The sequence below is a fragment of the Lissotriton vulgaris genome, chromosome 5 (genome assembly GCF_964263255.1).
Source record: "Lissotriton vulgaris chromosome 5, aLisVul1.2, whole genome shotgun sequence".
NCBI lineage: Eukaryota > Metazoa > Chordata > Amphibia > Caudata > Salamandridae > Lissotriton > Lissotriton vulgaris.
In genome coordinates, this window is record NC_141693.1 from 922,850,053 (window position 1) to 922,871,320 (window position 21,268).

General features: G+C 46.8%; 1 protein-coding gene across 1 annotated transcript in view; it reads left to right on the plus strand.

Moving 5' to 3' along the window:
• The window catches only part of CFAP46 (cilia and flagella associated protein 46), a 1,558,477-nt gene that overhangs the window by 182,457 nt on the left and 1,354,752 nt on the right, over positions 1 to 21,268 (plus strand). The window lies entirely within an intron of this gene.

Genomic DNA, 21,268 nt, shown 5'->3' on the forward strand with positions numbered 1-21,268 from the left:
ATTCTTCACCAGTGCGGGGCTCTCTCGTCTTCTCTTCTCCCATATCAGTTACTCCATAATCCCACCGGGCCCACACTCCCAGAGGATACCTTGACTGTCAGCTGGCATTCACATTGGCTCAATGAGGGCTGCCGTACCTCATTTATCGCAGGAACAACTCACCACACCTAGCTCTGCTGTGGCCTCTTCATCTGTGGACTTCGGGTCTTCTCTCATTTTTGTACCTCGTCCGGTGCTCCCTTGCTATTAGAGATCCACCACTAGCGCTGCGGGATCCTGAGGTCTTGTCAGGCCTGCAGCCTCTCCCTTCACCGGGCCCTCTCCATACCTGGGTAAGCTCTCTCAGACCCAATCCTGCCCATGCTAGTAGGCAGCTGCTCAGGGGGGTCAGATCATGCGTATCTCAACTGTTGATTGACCACTGCAATGGGGCCACTGTCTATTGTTCATGAGTGCACATAAAGCAGTCTTCTCCTCAAGCTACTGGCAAATTGTCTGTAGCTTTCTTTATTTCAACTGGCTTTTTGGAATCACTCCCTCAGAGCCCTCTCCCCACTGGACTACCTCCTGTACTGTCCAGCTGGGCCCAAGTGGGCATTGTACCTTGTATCAAGTGTTTCTTCAGTCCCCCAACCCCGCCACCCATTTGTGGCCTCCCGTTAGTTTGGGAGACTATCCCTCTGGGCCTACGTCTTTCAGGATTCCCCCTCAGAGTTATAGACCGGGTTCCTGGCTGTATGGATCAGGTACGGCGTTGTTCCCTAAATCTGCCGGTTCTACCACTCTCCAGAGTCACTCCGGCCTCCCCATGGGCACTGGTATCAGCCCTCTTCCTCACTGCATTGCTCTGCCGGGGTAGCCAACGTCCTGCTGCTTCATTCCTGGACCCCCTCCTCCACTCGCTCTCCCCGCTAACCTCTACCATCTGTTGTCCTGGCGGGTGTCCAGTCATTCAGCGCTTTCATCTGGGAGCATGATCAATCAAATTAGGGGAAGCTGATTCTATGCTTTTGCTGAAAAAAAGCACTACCTCCCTAGTGCTACCGTCGGCCAGCGGCCGACGCAGCCCCACCCACCCTTTAGAACACCCGCACCACGGCGGAAAAACCGCCAGGGTTAAGGCGTTAAAGTGCATGGCCTTACTGGATCTTAGCTCCATCCTTGGATTAAAATGTTGAAACCTTTCTCCGAAATATTTCGGTGCAATGTCATATAGCTTTGCTGCATTTTGTTTTACAGTCAGCAGGCATTTCAACCATCAATGGCAAAGCCAATAGGTCACTCCTTTTGTCTTTGACAGTGATTTTTCCCTCTGCTGTTCAGCACTACTAAGAACAATGACTTATATGTGTTCATGTGTCATCATACATGTGCACGTATGTGCCATGGTTCTACGACTGCTGCAACATGATGGTGTATACACATTGACGCACACATATGCGTCATGATGCTGTGGCAGTCTTCTAAATATTTTTATTTTGCCATTAAAAGACAGTAGATGCCCATCTTGAAGTTATAAATTAAAAACAAATAAGAATTGATAAGTGCTTGAAAGTTCATTACATAAAAAAGAGTGGACCAGCAACAAGTTGCGGTTGATGGGCCCTTCAAAAGGAAAAAATAAATAAAAATTTTAAAAATCCAGGGCTGGGGTAGCAACAATGAGGTTGGTGGAAGGGTAATTAAGCACAGCTGAGTGGTGGGAGCTACAGGAAGCAGACAGGAGGCAAGAGAACAAAAGAGGAGCTGACTGAGCGGCATTACAAAAGTATCTGCAAAAAATGCTGAGTAGGATGCAGAGTGGTAGATGTTGCAATGGACAAGCTTGTGATGGAGATCCGAGTGGGAAATCTACATATATATATATATATAAAAACAAATGTATGTCTGTCTGTTTGTTCTTTATGCATTACTACACCATTCATCCGATCGGCATGAAACTTTGGGAAGTTGTTGAGTACACTCGCGCGAAGGTTTCTGGCAAAAAAAAAAAAAAATTGTTAAATATCGGCCCCCCGGGCCCTCATAATCTTTCCAATACTGAACGTTTACAGTTTCCGGTGTGACTCGCTTTTGCAATAACCATCAACAAAGCACAAGGACAATCGCTGCAAGTGTGTGGACTAGATTTGGAGAAACCGTGCTTCTCACATGGACAACTGTATGTGGCCAGATCACGCGTTGGAAAAACTTCTGATTTATTCGTGTACGCGCCAGACGGAAAAACAAAAAATACCGTGTATCCACAAGCACTCGAATAAATAAACAGAATTAAAACAACACTTTAAAATGTTTTCCATATTAAAATGAATAAGTTTCAATAAAAATGACACAATATAAATTGAATGTTAGCATAAAAAGTTTCCTTAAATTTCCTTTCTTCTGAGATCGCTGCAACGCGCGACGGGTAAGCTAGTAGCACATAAGAGAGAGAGAGAGTAAGAAAACACATACAGCCCCATTAAGTTTTCCAAAAGGCCAACAATACAGGCTCCTTAATGCGGAGCCATGGAAACATGCAAGTCATCCATTCATAATTATGGTAAAGAAAATTTGCTTCAGAGAAGGGACAAACACAAGAAGCAGAAGGAAAGCAATTAAATCAGAAGCAAGCAAATGAGATTGGGAATAAAGTAAATTGGTGGTGGCAAAGTGAGCTAAAGAATGATGATGGATTCAACCCAGATCATTGACTTGGGGTGAGTGTCTGAAAAGTTTCAGTGCTCCGTCCATCATCTCCTTGTGTTTGCTTTATTCGGACCACTGATACACACAAAATGATCCTGTTAGGCTCAGAGGTCGACTAGGAAAAGATTGGTGACAAAATTGGTGGCCGGGAATGGAGAAACTGGAGGGGCTGCAAGCAGCAGCAGAGATACTGACAACCTTGGTGGCCATGACTGCTGGATGACCGGTGTGGTCTGTGGAGGTGCTGGTATCCGACTCAATCCAGGGATAGTGCGCAGGGCACATCAGCTCCCTGCGCATAACAGCGAGGGAAGGAGCGGTGAGTCAGAGTGGCCGAGGCTGAGAGCAAAACCGCAGATGCCTGGGTCACGAAGGAGGCCACAGTGGAAACCAGCATCCGCAAGACCCGAAGGAGTCCTTGCACACTAAATGCACAGCAGGGCAATTGATTGGAGTGGGATGTAATCAGAGTCCCGATATTTAGTGGCAGTGGCCTAGACACTAGTACGGGTAGGGCCCAAGAACAGCGTCAGACACAATAGGCATGCAGGGAGACACAGTGGTACTCCGAGAGGCCCAGCAGGCCACGTGGAACATGACTGGAGCAATGCAATACACAGATAAGGCCCCAGGAACACTGCTACCTTGAGGCCGGTGAGTAGATGGACTTCGTGGTGGGAGCCCACGTAGGGTAGCAAGCGCACTGTGATTAAAGCCACTGATGAACAGGAGCGGCCCCAAATGAGAACAAAGCGAAGAAGACCCCCGTGGAGGAAAGTTAAAAAAGCTGGATTGGTCCAAAAGACCCTGAAGCTGCCCCCTTGCTGCAAGGCAGACAGTAGATTGACATACCGGTAGGGGTAGCCAAGGGAGTAACTCCTGAGAGAACAGCGAAGAAGGGCAGAGGACTGCCCTGACTGACCAACCAATGAACACAGAACAAGCTCCACCCATTGGTTGGGTGTAGGAGACACGAGTGAGCTTGCACCAGCAGGTTCGGAGTGCGGTTCGGAGAGCTGCCCTGACCTGTACCCCACGATGGGTAAAGATAAATCATCACAGGCAAACAAAATTGGAAATCATGCTCATATGATGCATCCGTAGGGGCAGAAACTGATCCACGAGCAGGTATGGGGAGCAATTAGATTGTGCCTTCACACTGGCAGACCTGATGGTGGCAATAAACAGCTCACCAGAAGAGCTGGTTGTTAAGATAGACTCTGTGGCCAATGACGTGAATCTCCTACACACAAATCATAGGAAAGTAGCATAGAGAGTCACTGCAACTCAGGATTCAGTCCTGGTATGCAAATGCGAAGTGAAGGAGCTAAAAAAAGACTGTGTCTCTGTTGCCAAAAGGATCTGCACTACTGGAGGAAAGGGTGGAGGATGCAGAAGGCAGGTCAAAAAGAAACAATCTTCGCTTTATTAATTTCCCTGAGAAAGCCGAGGGACAATCAGCCGAGTTGTACTTGGAGGACTGGATTGTGAACATGCTGCGACCCAAAAGACTGTCCGAATTCTTTAACACAGAACGTGCACACAGAGAATTGGCTCCACTGCCACCGCCTGGGGTGTCGTCCAGGGCCATCCTAGCCGCAGGTTTAATGTCTGGGACCGAGACAACTTCTTTCAACATGTCTGTGTAAAGGGTCTACCACAGTTAGAGGGTAGTCATATCTCCGTCTTTCCAGACAACTCTAAAAAAGTGCGAGAGATTCGCAAGATCTCTATGACAGTCAAAATGTGGCTCCAAGACCGTGCACTAAAATATAGCCTGATGTTCACCGCAAAATTGCAAATTGTGCACTAAGAGAAACCGCTATTCTTATACACGTCAGAAATGGCAAGTGACTGTCTGGGCACACAGACGGAGGACACTGCAGGAGAAGTCTCAAGAGAACGGACCCATCTGCACATGGTGCGACAATTGGCCAGACTGAGAGGATGGACCTCATCACTGCTAAGAAGGAACTCTTGAAGTCCAATGGGGAGAATTGTTGTCTGCCCCGATGGATCACTCGCAGATACCGAGGTGGTGCCAGACACTGGAGACTCTTTCTCAAGACACAGGGAGGACCCTGGGTCGGGCAGTGATAGCAGAGATCCCGGACCGACTTGAACTCCGGGACTGCATTTTAAGGTACTTTGGGGCGATGGGGTGGTCACCTTGGGGTGCCCGGGGTGAAAATTTTTGGAACGCCACTCCGGTCATACCTGCAGAGACTGGCAAGACAGTATGGAATGGTACAGACACGATAGATCAGTGAAAAATGTGCAATAACCAACGTAAAGAAATTCGAGAGAAAAGGTGAGCCCTGCTGCCAGGGGTGAAGGACTCAAGAGCCATGGGCCTAGCCACTCCCCCTGGCTAGCGTACCACTAGCTAAGCACAAGCACTAGTTGGGAAAGAGTTGTTTTTGTTGTCTAAGGGAGGGGATGAGCATTAAATGAGTTGCCACAAACTGCTAGTTGCAGGGGTGGGTTTGCTACAAGTACTGCCCGAGGGAGGGAGTGAGTTGGGGAGATTTCAGTACTGTTTTAGAGCTTTGTTAAGGGGAACTTTGAACTGCTTGTATATGGTTGCAACATTACTGATGCTATGCCTTGTAATGATGAAGGGGTTTGGGAGACACACAGGAGTCAGCAGTGGGAATACAGCTGACGGAGACACGTAAAGTGATGACATGTAACAACACGAACATACTGATGTGGAATGTCCAAGGGCTGGGATGTGTGGTAAAAAAGAGGGACAATCTATGCCTAAATGAAGCTCTATGGAGTTGTGATAGCCTTCCTGCAGGAGACTCATATCTGTGGCGACTGCATACAGGTGCAGCAAAAGAGATGACGTGGTCACCTTTACTTCACCTCCTGTTCTGGATTTACAAGGTACGTATTGATATGGGTCGCCCGGGGGGTCCATTCAGCTACAAGGGCCATAAATGTGATGTGGAGGGCAGGTACGTTATTTTGTTTAGAGCCCTGGAAGACAGGGACATGTGCCTGCTAAATGTTTATGCACCAAATTGTGATTACCCACAGTTTTGTGGCAGAATGACAGCAGTAGCGACTGAGTATCGTACGGCAGACCTGGTGTTGTTAGAGGACTGCAACTGGGTCTTAAGAAGTGCCCTGGACTGCGATCCAACTGGACTCCACACAAAACCAGCAATGGCTGGGGCCTTGCAGGACACGCTGACCCGATTGGGTGTGGTACACGTCTGGAGGCAGAGACACCCCCAGGAAAGGGCAATCACCTATTACACACCAGCTGCCGGGACCCAAAGTAGGACAGACTATTTCATTGTCTATGTGACAGTTGTGCAGATTGTACAGGAAACTACATGCCTGGCTAGGTATATATCAGATCACTCCCCTTACTGATTGAAATCGACCTTGGGCGTGGGTAAGCAGCCATACTGCTCTGGATACTCAGCGGCAGAAGCGGACCCAGTATTTTCATCCATGGTTAGTGAGATACTGACTCAATACCTTGGAGACCACTGGGGTAGTGCGGGCAGTAACACAATTGACTGGGAAGCCACCCTGAAAACCACATACGAAGTTCAGAAGCAATTTGAGGCCAGATTAGATAGCCATGAGCACAATTTGAGTGAACTCGAAAAGAAGCTTTTTGAAAAACCAGGTAAAACTCCCTGAATGGCAGCAAACAAAAAAAGAACTCATAGAGGACTGAAGCAGACTGAAAAAATCTGTACACAAAAACTATCATCAGAGGCTACATGCGGGTGGACAAAGCAGGATCACTGCTCGCTCAGCTGATCAGGCAGGAGGAGCATCAGACCCCGCTATTGTCCATAAAGGATGAGAGAGGAAAACTACTCTGCACGCAACTGGCCATCAGCAACACATGTGCGTCCCATCTTTGTAAAATATATCAAACACAGCCCAGGAATGATGTGGAAGGAGGACGACAATTTTTGGTGGGAGCACAGATGAATAGACTTGCAGAGGAGGACCTGGAAAGGCTGGATGCACCACTAGGTAGAGAAGAGATACTTGTGGCAATATGCAGCCTCATAACTGCAAAGTCGCTAGGAGGGTACGGGCTGCCAGTAGAATTTTACCAGAGACATGCGGGAGTACTAGTGAACAAATTGTTATAGTTATACAATGAAGCCGTCTCCAGGGAGGGCCTGCTGGGCTCAATGTGTGAGTCCTTGGTGGTAATGCTACCTAAACCGAGAAAGGACCCTGCAGAGACTTCCCCATATCGCTCACTATCACTATCTAATTTGAACATAGATGTCAAAATACTTAGAAAGGTGTTGGCCATGCGCCTTCTCCACCACCTCCCCTCACTGATACACACAGATCAGCACTGGTTTATTTAGAAATGAAATACACTCTGTAATCTAAGATGCCAAGCACACTTTTACCACACCCTGCATCTGGAGGACGACGCCTAGGCCTTGGCATTCCTAGATGTTGAACATGTGCGTGATTCAGTGGACTGGGGATACCTATGACTGGTACTCCGGCTTGGGCTAAAGGAATATAGGTTGAGTTAAGCTACTGTACACCGAGCCGGGAGCACAGGGGTGATGGTCTCTGAGAGATTCAATCTCTATAGGGGCTCAAGATAGGGCTGCCCACAGTCACTACTTTTATTCGCACTAGCGATGGGACCTATGGCAAGGTGGGTGCTGGAACCCTGGGGAATCGAAGTGGGCGAGACACAGCATGTGATTTCCCTGTACGCTGACGAAGCCCTAGAATATATCTGAGGCAGCTGGAGTATTCAGTGCCCATCCTCCTGAAGACAATGCGCAAATTTGGGTGCATTTTGGATCTGCATATTAACCACACCACATCCACACTCTTCCCACATGGGGCACTGAAAATAGTCACCCTGGACAGGCTGCCATCAAAGGGTATCCCCTGGGAGACAAAATGTTCACAATATTTGGGAATCAGAGTTGCACCTACGGAATCAGACTTGATGAACTGAATGTGAGAAGGGTGGTAGAAAGCCTACGCCCGACTTTTCCGTTCTGGAAGACACTATCGCAGTTGGGCAGGGGTGCCCTGATAAAAATGGTGATGCTACTGAGATGCCTGTATACACTGCAGGGCTTTCTTTGCAAGATCCCCCACTGTGACTTCATTTAAATCAATAACTAATCGAAGAAATATTGTGTTCGGGGAAATGTGTGAGGGTTGGACCCAACACCCTCAAACAGACTTGGCTCTGGGGGTGGGGAGACTAGAGCTGCCTGATATGGAGGCATACTAAATGGCGATCCAATTGCAACATGCTGTACATTGGTTAGACCCCAATGACAAATGGGAGAAACAACTGCTAAGGGGCTCCTGCGACACAGAGTCACTGCCCACTTTGCTAATCAGGGGGGCCGGAGTGCCTTTCAATGTGCCATATATGGTGAGACTGACCTGCAGAATAAGTGAAAACGTAGTAAAAATGATGATCAAAAGAGAGCCTTTTGCACCAGACATACCTATTTGGATACTCCAGCTGTTTGTGAAAATGGCAGCTACCACAGCAGTAGAGCAGTGGAAGAGAGGAGGCTGCAACACACAGGGACCTGTACAAAGACGGACGTTGCATGACAAGACAGGAGGCTAATGCGATCCCCTTGGTGGAACAGGGACAATACCTCCAATATGCTAAACTCTCAGCCACAGCACAAGAACTATGGTCATGCTTTCTGGAAGAGCTGCCCTGTCACAGACCCTGGAGGCAATTTTGGCATTGGCAGGGGAAAGGAGGCTGATATCACAGCTCTTTAGTGCACTGGGGAATGATTGTCCTGTGCCACTGCAAAAAATTCAGGCGAAATAGGCAAGCACATTGGCTGAAACAATCACGGACACGGAAACGGTACATGGAGAGTGAAGTGGTTTCCTCCAATATACAATTAAAGCTGATACAGTATAATTATATTCACCAAGTATACCTTTCCCCTACGACTTTGCAGGTTATATACCCCACACAAGAGGCAAGTTTGCGTTGCTGTTCGAGGGAGGCTGATTGCATACGCGTAACTTGGACTTGTAGAAGCTGGAAGCTCCAGCCTGACATCAAATTGATAGCTTTGTGGTTGCTTCCAAACCCAAAGGGATGAAAACTGAGCAGGAAATTTCAGCTTTTTAGGGCTGGTTTTAGCTAATCGGCCCGGTGCTCTCAGATGGTTGCCACTGGACCCTCCTCGGATGGGAGAGTAGCTCTGGGATATATCGAACTGGGTGGTGGTTAAGCATGGGCGAATTTTGCGAATCTGGCGTTCGCAAATTTAGCGAAGTTGCGAACTCGCAATCCACAAAATTCACGAATTTTTTTTTTGTGTTCGCAAGGATTTCTGCCAGTTCGCGAGGGTTTTGTACCAGTTCGCAATTGCGAACTTACATGTCGGCTCGCAACGGTCGCGATTATGTTGTTTCTACGTCTGGTTCATCATCACAGGTTCCCAGCACCCTCTGTTTCACCCCTGCCACCCTCTGTTTCACCCATGCCACCCTCTGGTACATCAATGCCACCCTCTGGTTCATCATCACTGTAGATTATGGGGGGAAAAGCAAGCACACCTGCCCTGCTTCAACTGACATGAATTAATTTGGGGTTGATTTATTAATGTGTCACTGTTTTAAAATTCCAGTCTGGCACCTGCTTCCTTATCTGTAATTTGCTTTCTGTTGCAGTGCAATTTTTTTTCCAGGACCTTTGTGGCCTACTTGTAGCTATTCTATGAGCCTGCTGTGAGGGTCAGAGCAGGGTCATACAATTGTTGCAACTAGCAACTGAACTCTGGAGGGGCCCCAGTCAGGAAGCACTACAGGGAATGGTTACTAATGATGAGTTTGAACTTTTGCACCTGCTGAATGCTTTCACTTTTGCAAAACTCGTTTTTCTGCAGAACAGCATTACAGCAACTGTAATGCCCCAAACAAGCTTACTTGTGAAAGTTGATTTCTAATCCAAAAGTGATCCAAAGAAAGTCAAAAGGCCTCAAATCCAAAAAAGTGCAGGCAAATGTTAACCTGAGGAGTTATTCTGATAAAAATCATCATTTTCAGGTCTGTGCTGCTTGCTAGTGGATTTCTTGTGCAGAATTGCAATTTTTGTAATTTCGCGAGTGCGAGATTGTTGCTGCCCGCCGCACCTACATGTTCGCAATCACGAACTTACACTGCACGCCGCAAAATTGTATCACCAAGAAAAAAAAATCCGCTGCGTGCGAATTTGCGGATTTTCGGTAAATTCGCGAGCGTTCGTGGATTGCGAATTTACCGAAAATCCGCAAAATCCGCGCGCGTAATGGATTTTCCGCCCATGCTTAGTGGTGGTGAAGTAAGTGCCCATAAAGCAGGCCAGATGCAACAACAGTGTCGAAGACCGTTTACGAGTGTGGACGGCCATTTTGGATGCTCCGAAGGACCCCCCTGACTCCTAGTCACCATAATAGTGTGATCACTGAACCACACAAAGCTATATGACAAATTGAATGTTCGGATCAAAGGGGGGAGAAGGGTTTGCTTGACCTGTGATTGCTTGGACGGCTCACGCCTGTGAATATTCTCTGCGGGGGCACTATGAACACACACACTGGGTGACCAAGGTTTGCCTCAACGACGATATAGACACTATTTTTGGCATGGTACAGCAAATGTATTAGTGTGACAATTGAGAACTATAGGGGGGTGGGGGACTTAGAAGATTTGTTGGCTGATCATTCGTACAATGTATATCGTAAGCATGGAATTGAATTGGTATTGTATACTATGTTTAAATGTAATAAAACTATGTGGAGACAAACTAGTGTTCTTTTCTATGCATGTGCCCTAGTTGTGAAGAGTTGTTCCGAACTACAGACTTTAGATGTTCATCACTGAATGCAAGAGAAATAGAAGCCAACATTTTTTCCATGCAAGCCATTTTCTGTTTGTGGTGTTTACATAGGCCAAAGCAATGTAGCGATGCACAGGATAGAAGGTTCTTGTGAGTAGCAGATGCATGCAATCAAGAGAGGGAAAGGTTCTCCTATAAGGTTTACATAGAAGGATAAGGCAACTATGCCCTGGATGCTCCTAAGACAGACTGAGTCATCACCTTCTTCACCCTTTCAGCTTTTATGCCGATGCTTGGTGTGAATTTGAGCACTGAAAGCCCTTCTGTTGATTAAGTGTCACCCGCTTCCAGACAGACATTGGCTATTTATTGGGGCCTAACTGGATGTGCAAGAATGACTGTAGTGCCAGGATCATGATGAGGTCAAGTCAAGTCAATCTTTATTGCATTGATTAATTAAAATCTTAGCAGTCCACACATTAGTTTAAAATGTATAAATGAGTACATATATAGCATAATTTTATATTTCCTTAAACGCGTGGAGGATATGTTTATAAAAGCGAACAGTTAACTGGTTTAAAATACATACAATATATTTGCGGTAGGGGTGTGAAGTTTGAATAAGGGCTGTGGGTAAGTCCCGGGCTGGGGGCGACGCTAGTGTCCGTAAATCTAATGTTCTATTGTGATGTCTTGAACAACTAGACTTAGAGTCGAAACATGGGGGGGTCAGGGAGAGTTACCAGACAAAAGGGCTTGGGCGTGTGCGAGTGTGCTCAAGCTGAGGCGCAAGTTTTCTTTGGGCAGTTTTCATGAAACGGGCAAAAATGCAGGTTAATTTAACGTTGGCCCCACTGAAGCATGCCTTCACTGCCTGTCTGCATGACCGGATATGCATTTCATTTAAATGTGGTTTTAACATCCTTCTCCTCTCCCGGTCTAGGGACTTGCATATGCATAGTAGGTGCAGCATATCTTCGTTGGTTTCGCCGCATAATCTGCATAGTGTAGATGAAAATGTGCGTTTCCAGGGGGGCATGTGGGGTTTAGCAGGTAAAATCCCCATCCTCAGTGCCAAGAAGCATTCTTTTAGTGGTCCTGAAAAGCTGGTGCCGAGATACGGTTGTGGTGAGCATTTTGGGTAGCTTTGTATCACAAACCAGCTGCTGGCCCGCTTATTTAGTCATTCTTTATCGTTTTCAATAGAGACAAGCTTTGTTGACTTATTTACCAGATCTTTAACGTTGTTGAATGGAAGCCCTAACTCCCAAATATTCTCCAGGGCTAACATGCTAATCCCTGATTGAAGGTAGGCATTGGCCGGTGAGGCGTTTTTCCTTGATATTTCCTTCCATAGGAATGAGTTTAATGAGCCCGCCTCTGAGCTCTTGATTTTATTCCAGCTTTTTACATACGTGGCCTTCCTGCTTATTTTCTGTCTTACTATTCCAAATTCGAGTCTTAGTTGGGCTGGGGAGGTATATTTAGGAAGCTTGAAAATTATTCTTAATGCTTTGGTGACAGTTTTATTCAGGGTTTCTTCGTCCATCCCTCGTATGACCTCACTGCCGGATGTATGTCGTTACTACGCATACTTTTACAACGCATACCTTTACAACGCATTTTTTACACCGCAACATCCATTACAACGCATTCCATTACAACGCATGCCCTTACAACAAAATCTTTAAAACTACCTTTACAACGCATTCCACTACAACGCATACTACATTTACAACGCATACCATTACAACGCATACCATTACATTGCATGTGTTGAAAGTATTGGATAGTGTAGGGGTAAAAATTACTATTCTAACTCCAGGGGGTGCAAAAGTAGGGTAAGTGTTGGATAGTGTAGGGGTTAAAATTACTATTCTAACTCCAGGGGGTGCAACAGTAGGGTAAGTATTTGATAGTGTAGGGGTACAAATTACTATTCTAACTCCAGGGGGTGCAACAGTAGGGTAAGTGTTGGATAGTGTAGGTATGCGTTGTAATGGTATGCGTTGTAATGACTGCGTTGTAATGGTATGCGTTGTGGTATGCATTGTAGTGACATGCGTTGTAATGGATGTTGCGGTGTAAAAGTTTTGTTGTAAAGGTAGTGCGTTGTAAATGTTGGGTTGTAAGTGTTGTTTCCCCTCACTGCCGTATGTGAGCGTTGGTAGCAGCTTTGCATGAAGCACTTCAAGCAACGGGAGCAGGTTTGGTCCTGCTATTTTGCTTTTCAGATTTTTCAAGGTAATTGCTAGGAGGGTTCCTCGTCTCTGAATCACCTGTTTTTGTTGGTCATATAACCCGTTCTTGTCAAAAATAATCCCTAGATATTTGTACTCTTGGACAACTTCAAGTTCTCTCTCGCCCAGCTGCCATTTCAGTCGCTTTTTTGTGTTGCGCTGGATTAGCACCATTATTTTCGACTTTTCTAGGTTAATTTCTAACCCATTTTTTGAGGCGAAATTTTCCGTGGTGTGGAGCAAGTGTTGTAGGCCGACTGGTGTTTGGCTGATTAAGATCAAGTCGTTGGCATACAGTAAGTTTGAAAGGGGGAGGCCTCCCAGTTTTGGTGCATGGTGGTTGCAGTTATCTAGGTCGGTTGAGAGATCGGCCACAAAGAGGTTAAATAGGGTGGGGGCCAAAATGCAGCCCTGCTTTAATCCTCTAGAGGTTGGGATCCACCTGGATAGAATTGTACCGCTCCCCAGTTTTATTTGGACCCACGTCTCAGAGTGTAGCAGGATGAGTTGGTTCAGGAGGGTGGGAGGTATTTCCCATCGTGCTAGCTTTGACCATAGTTTTCCACGATCTATGCTGTTGAAGGCGGCTTTCTAGTCGATGAAGCAGACAAATAATGGTTTTCTTGCTGCTTTTGTGGAGTCGGCTAAAAGGGAAAGAGCCAGGATGTTTGTGGTGGTTCCTAAATTTTCCTGGAACCCTGTTTGGTTGATTGGGATTAGGGACTTTTCCCTTGCTCATTCCCGGAGTTCGGCCAGGATAAGGCCCGCGTAGTACTTGTCCTCGATGTCAATAAGAGCGATGAGCCTGTAGTTTTTGGGGCCGCTCTCACAGCCTTTTTTATAAATAGGCGATATGATGGAGCCTTTCCAGGATTATGGGATTGTTCCTGTTATGATGATATTGTCAAAGAGCGGTAGTAATGCGCTAGACCAGTACTTTCGATCTTGTTTGTATAACGTTGGTGGCAGGCCGTTTGGCCCGGGCGCCCTCTTGATGACTTTGCTGGATTCTGCCCTCAATCATTTTTAGAGAGGAGCTAGGTGGTTGGTTATTCCTGAAAAGGGGAGGGCAGAGTAATGCAGCATGAAGCTCAGCTGGTTTTTGCAAATTGCTTTGGAGATCTGCGTTGAAATAGGTTTGCAAGTGGGTTGTCCAAACGTCTTCCGTTATATGTGAGTTGATTCTGGGGGCTGATGGATTTTCAATGCTCTTGACAGTTTGCCAGAATCTTGCACTATTATCCGTTTTGGCGTCGTGAAGTAATTTGGCCCAGAGTGATTCAGTGTGGTCCTTTTTTGCACGCCAAATGATTTTCTTTTTCCTTACTCAGAGTTTTCTTAGTGAATCTACAGTTATGTTATGTTATGTTATGTTAAGGTGAGCTTATAGAGCGCTCTGTCACTGTGGGTTTCCTGGCGCTGATCTGGTGCTGAGGGGGGCAGGGGAGATTAGTCAGATTGTGGGAAGAGCCATGTTTTCAAAGATCTGCGAAATTGGATGAGCGAACTGGAAGTTTTAAGCGAGGGTGGAAGAGAGTTCCAGAATTTGGGGGCCAAATGTGCAAATCTCCGACCTCCGATTCTGCAGCGTTTGAAAGAGGGGACAGCCAGGAGGCGGAGGTGAGAAGATCTGAGGTTACGTGAAGGGCAATAGGGACTGATAAGGGATTTCAGGAAGGCAGGGCAGGGACCAGTTAGAGATTTGAAGGTGAGGCAGCCGATCTTAAAGGCTACCCTCGAAGTGACAGGAAGCCAGTGCAGGTTGGTAAGAAAAGGTTTAGCAGATTGCCATTTCGGGATCCCAAAGGCCAATCTCGCCGCTTGGTTCTGGACGATCTGTAATCTAAAAAGAAGGGCCTTAGGCAGACCGTGGTAGATAGAGTTCGAGAAATCCAAGCAGGAGAGGACGAGAGCCATGATGACTTGAATCAGGGCTTCGGGAGTCAGGAGATAAGCCACCTTCCTAATCCTGCGCAGCTGATACATGCAGGAGGAGACCACCGTCCCAATCTGGGGCTTAAGGGATAGCTCGGAGTCAATGATGACCCCGAGACTCTTCACCGAGGCCACAGGGGTGGGAGGAGGGCCAAGCTCTGCCGGCCAGAAGTGCGGACCCCAGTGGGAGGAACTCTTACCAGGGAGAAGGAGCTCCGTCTTCCCGGGGTTCAGTTTGATTTGATTCTGGCTCATCCACTGAAGGATGTGGGACATAATCGCCTGAAAATTGGGAATAGCAGAAGAAGAGTTGAGAGGAAAGATGAGTTGCAGGTCGTCAGCGTAGTTAAAGGCGGTGACGTCCCACTGCCTCAGAGAAAAGAGAAGAGGTCGGAGATACAGATTGAAGAGAAGAGGGGATAAAGAGGAGCCCTGGGGGACCCCGCAGAGTGAGCGCTCCCTAGGTGCCCTGAAGGTACCCAGACTGACTGTCTGAGACCTCCCGGTCAGAAAGGATTCGACCCATGCCAACGCCAGGCCCTGGATGCCGGCCTGCTCGACACGGTGGAGAAGGATGTTATGGTCCACCGTGTCGAGTGCGGCCGACAGATCTAAGAGAACCAGGGCCTGGGGGGTACCCCTGTCAGCGCCGTCTCTCAGAGCATCCAACACGGCCAAGATCACTGCCTCCGTGGAGTGGCCGGGTCTGAAACCGGCCTGGTTGGCTTCAAGACAGTGCCGGCAGTTGAGCTGTTTTGGCGGATAGAGCGGATTGCTCTGTTTATGTCGCCCCTTAGTTGTCTTAGTTCGGCGTGCTGGCTTGATGACAGGTTGGTGCACTGGCTTGTTCCCGCCCAGGTGTTATGTTTTAGTTGGGACTCTTTTTCTGCTGGTTGGGTAGCAGCCGATGAGGCTGGTTGGCCCAGAGCTTTGGAGAAGATTTCCCATGCGTGGACAGTGCTTCCTTCGATGAGTTTGATTTCTTCCCACAGTAGTTTTGCAGCGACTGATAGCTTTTCTGGGTCGCGTATTTTACAACGCATTCTCTTGTGTTGGTATCTCATGGTCTGGTGGGGTTCTGGGTTTGCGTAGGTTATTGCGGTACCCTGGATGCCAAGAGTAAGCTCTTGGGGTTGATGGTCGCTGTGGTCGAACACCCCGATCCTAAAGTCTTTTACTAAGCCAAGAAGTGGAAGGGCGAGGATGGTATAGTCGATTGCTGAGTTGGCTGAGTTCCTGTGGTAAGTTGGGGCTTGCGGTCTGTCCCCTGACACGCTGCCGTTTTAGTGCTACCATTAAGAGACTTTCTAGTTCTCTGTGCAAGTCCTTCAAGATTTTTGTTGGTTTGCCCCACTTGTAGTTGTCCTGGGGGGCGATCCCCCATGCTCGATGTTTGTCATCTTCTCGGTTGCAATCATCCTTTACCTCGTCTAGGAACATGTTGAAATCTCCTGTTAGAATGTAGCTTGCTCTTTCATCCTCCGTTATTAGCTGGGTAAGTTCGAGTATCAGCTGCCTTGCACCGATCCTCTTACTCTGGGATGAATATAGACGTTTACCCCAGTTATGTGTTGTCGGTTGGTTTGGCCCTGTGTTTCAAATTGGATTGCCATTATTTCCAGGGATGTAGTGTTTTTGCTCATGCTTTCTTTCCCTGCAGTTATGGTTTCGATTGAAGCGTAGACGGATAGTCCTCCTTTGCGGTGACCGTAATTCGATTGTCGGGCTGCGGGGAGATGGTAGGTCTTGTAGCCTTGGAGGTGTAAGGGGTTCTCCAGCCAGTTTTCCTGCAGGAGAACTAGGTCAAACCTTTGAAAGTATAACAATAGTGACGGTTCATTATTTTTGTCCTGAGGCCATTGAGATTCCATGAGCAGAGTTTTAAGTTCCTTTCCTTCTCTCCCTGTTCAAGGTTAGGTCATGGATTGTCTCTTCTTAAATTTATGGTTTTGGATATTCAAGACCAGTCGGTTGGGAGGTGGAATTCTTCTGACCACCTTCCTCTCCTAGTTGTGGGGCTGGGGTCATCTGGGCCTGTGACCGAGGTGCTGCGGGCTCCCTTAAGGATTGTGCTGGTTTGATTGCTTTCGACTCGGCTGCTTAGTGGCGTCTTGTTGGAATCAAGTTGGTGTTGGAGAAGTGGGGTCGGGTACCCAACTGGTCGGTACTGGTACACTCGGATCCCCCAAGCTTCTAGTTGTAGATTTTCACTAAGGATTCTTTCTGCTATCTCGGCCGTTGCCCATTCGGTCTTGGTTGCCTCTTGGTCCGAGAAATGCTTAAAGGTTTCAAATTCTACTGATAGCAGGTCTTGGGTTTTAATCCCGGCCAGGCTTCTTGTTGCTTTCAGAATTTGGAGAATGTTACCGCGATTTAGGCTGTCCCTTCTGCCTTTGGAATTGTATCCTGGGATCATGATGAGGTGCCGAGCCTTGAGCTAGTACCTGAGCATGGGTAACAGCAGCAGGGTCAGAACAAGAAGGTAAAGACTAATTGCCCTTTCATCTGTGAAAAGTAAATAGGAACTATATGAGCAATTTCGGAATGTAGTTAGGTTAATTAAAATTGTATGTCCGACATCAAAAAGAAGGCTACTGAATAGCTACTGTTGTTTCAAGGAGGAAACTCCTTGTCTGTAGAGACAGCGGTTCTTAGTATGGAGCAGTGCTCGTTTATTTTCTAGACAAGCGCTAGTATTGGAACAATCCGGTCCACAAGGACCGTTACAGGAGGGTCTGAAATAACCATACGAAACTTAGTACCTCCTTGAAACAACGGTAGCTATTCAGTAGTCTTCTTTTTGATGTCAGACTGACAATTTTAATTAACCTAACTACATTCTGAAATCGCTCATGTAGTTCTTTAAGGGTCATTGAACATTCAAATCTACCATCCTGAAGATGGTCTAACAGATGTTTTCACTATCTAGACCGAAATATCGACAACTACACTTATTTTCTTTGTGAATGATTCACTTGAGGATTTGTTTTCTGTTTGATCAGCTACAATTACCTGCTATATATATTGTTTGGAATAGGTGTCCACATTACGTGATAATGAGATGTTTGTAAATCATTTGTAAATCTCAGTCACTATGTGCTAATTTATATTGACATTTGTATTAGCTTTTTTACCCTCTGAAAAGTTTTTCATTATAAATTTACGTCTTGAAACACCTACACTTGCGTAAAATTATTTGTGGCAGATTTGTTCAAATTGAAATATGCCAATTTAATTCTTGAATAACTCAATGTGAGCTACTAGATAGAGCTTGAGACCATTGTTTGCCTATTTGATGTCAAATTGTGTGAAAGTAAGAAAATCCCTTGTAGGTACATTTACCCGCTAATAGTGTACTAAACAAGCATTTGCAATGCACTAGGTCTCATATTTGCGAAAGTTTAAGTTATTGTCATTGTATATGACAATGCCTTTCATTTTTCTGTTTTGCTAATTAACACATAAATAAAAGGCATTGTCATTTACAATGGAAATAGCTCAAACTCTTGTAAATGCAAGACCTATTCAAAGAAGCGCCCGCCATGGTCCCGGGCTGCTTGGAAAGTGAACACACACATGGCGCACTGAATGTTGCAGGAAAGTATGTTGTGCCTGCAATAGGAGAAACTCATTAAAGAAAATAGTGCTTACAGACAAAAACACTGTATAACAACCTAAGTAAAAGGGCCCGTCCTCATGTGAGGTTACAAATGAAGACAAGGCGGTACTAACGAGGGATTAAAAAGCCTATTAACGAATCAGAAGCCAGCATTTACGAAGGGCAATAACAAAAGCCAATGACAAATATGGGTGGAGAGTGGGCAGGGCTTCTGTTCTATACTCCAATACAGCATGCCACAGATCAGCGCATGCTCTGCCTAGGCTCGACCTAAAAAGCTGAAAGTGCCCTTCTGCAATGTCATTAGTGCTCATGTAAAGCGCTCTATTACCTTTAGGTCAAGTTTGTACTATATAAAACTGTAAAAAACAAAACAGCAAAGACGCAATGGACCCTTATGCAAGGAAGGAATCTGGGCTCCCTAAGGTTTGGTAGTGAAAACAACCCCTCTTCAGCTGTAGACGGTTTCTCGGGCTCCTGGGCTCTGGAACAGCTGCACCTACAACACTACTGATAGCTGCCTCCCTGTTTAGAATCACAGTGATGTGTGTATCTGTGGCCCCCATGTAGCACATAGCCTTGCTTCCAGTCTTTGTCCACTAGGTAGCAGCAGAGGCTCTGCGCAATGTTATAGGATTAGGGAAAACATGTCAGCCAGACTGATCTTCCCTCCCAAACCATAATCAACCGGCCAGAGCATCACTTCCTGGTACCGTGAGGTGTTTCTAGCTCTGCCCGAGTCATGTAGCTGCCCTCGGAGTGGTTACTGAAAGCAATATTTAAGACACCCTGTGTAACGTGAGAGTGGAGCCCCCGTCCCCTTTCTCAGCACTGTCTGCTGCGGTGGAGGAGGGATGCAAGAATGGATGGTTTGTCACAAACACACCAGCAAGTTGTGGAGAGATGAGACACCTTCCTGAGTGCGTCCCTGCAGACGTACACAGCTAGTACAGGGAAGCGGCTGACAAGAGCTGGCCCAGTCGGCTGCTGTCTCACGTCACACAGAGCGTGAGGCACAGAGTCCTGGGTCTCTCCTGTCTGCTTGTGCTAAACCTAATGCGAGGAGTGCCCTCTTGACCTTCTGTGCACACTCCCTGTGCCCAAGAAGCTGGTGCACAAAGAGCCGTCCCAACCTGCTGGTGCACACTCCATGTTCACAAGAGGCTGGTGCACAGAGAACCTTTCCTGCCTGCTGGTGCACAGTACCCGTGCACAAGAAGCTGGTGCACAGAGAACCTTCCCTGCCTGCTGGTGCACACTACCCGTGCACAAGAAGCTGGTGCACAAATAAACTTCCCTAACTGCTGCTGCACACAGTTTAGTGCACGAAGAACTTGCTCAAAAGCCATTCTGATCTGCTGCCCACCACAGGGACATTAAGCAGCAACGGGGTGGGTGGGAGATTGAGGTAATAAATGCTGGGCGCCTGTGTTGGTATTGAAAGCGGTCACCCATGTGCTGCCTGCAGCAAGAGAAAATCAATAAAGAAAATAGTGCTTCAGACTAAAGAAGACGTACCGTTATCAACCGAAGTAAAAAGGCCAGTCGCCATGGGAGGTTACAAATTAAGACAAGGCGGTACTAAGGAGGGAATAACAATCCTCTTTACGAATCAGACACAAGCCTTTATGAAGGACACTGGAACAAGGGAATTACAAATATGGGCAGCGAGTGGGCAGAGCTTCTATTACATATTCCACCACAACAAGTCTCCAAGAGCAGCGCATGCGCGCTGACTCTAGGCTCAACTTAAAAATAAAAAGGCTGTGGCTGGTGCAGTTGTCCTGGGTGTTTTCATATTGCGTAATGGTCGATATTGCGTGGCACTGCCTGAGTTGGCAGGTTTGATAAAATGAATTTACTCCGATTTATTAAACTTGAAATATGGTGCTGTGTATGAAATAAACTCAGTTTATTAAGTTTATCTTTAAATATATTTTTCCAACATGGCAAGGTTGTGATGGGAAAACACCTAGGTCGTCAGTTTGTCCCCTTCTACCAAACTTTTAGAACAAATATTAACTCCAGTAATAGTAGGATTATGGCAGTCAGTTACTGTTGTGGTGGTGAAAGTGCAAAGGAGTCCCCTAACTGTGTTTAAGCGCAAGCAGGTGCTCTGATGAGGTATGGCGGGGGATCTGCTGATTAGGCTGCAAAATAAGCTTTGGAAACATGGAGTGCAGGTTTCCATGTGTGCCAATTCCATTTATGTGAATGAAGACATAAAAAGCGGTACCAGCTGTTGCGGAGAAGAAAGATCCAACCGTTTTTGTCCATAAGAAGATTAAATAAGAAAAGTTAAAACGTGTTATCAAGACAATGCACCTGAAATGTTTTCTCAAATAAAATACATTTATGCATTATGTTCCATGTGTTTAAACAGGAACACGTAGGGAGCTGAAAAATAAATCGAGCCTGCTCTTGAACAAGTTTCTACACCATAACCACAACATGTGGGTATGAGAAGGCCGTAAGAGGTCTCGATATAAACATATTAGTTAATGAACTCAAGCGCATGACAACATTCCGCAGAAAAGAAGGTCTGTGTCAAATTGGTTGTCAAGACCAGGGGCGCGGGGGGGGGGGGGGGGGCACTCTCTTCCATAAATGAAGAGGGCCCGGCCCCCCTCAGCTCTTCAGCGAGAGCTTTGAGAGAGGCTTGCGCTGAAGCAAGCCTCTCTCCCTCTAAAGCCTGAGCCCCTCCTTCTGACTGAAGAGAAACAAAGTATCAACATACATTGTTTCTCTTCAGTCAGAGGTGCCAGGCCCGGAAAGAGGATGGGGTGGGGGCCCCAGAGAGCAGGAGGCAGTACAGAGCACCCTACAGGACCCTGACAAGGGCGGGGGCTGGGGGCCTCAGAGAGAGAGGAGGAGGCAGCACAGAGCACTGCTCGGGACCCTGACAAGGACGGGGGCTGGGTGCCCCAGAGAAAGAGGAGGCAACGTAGAGCACTG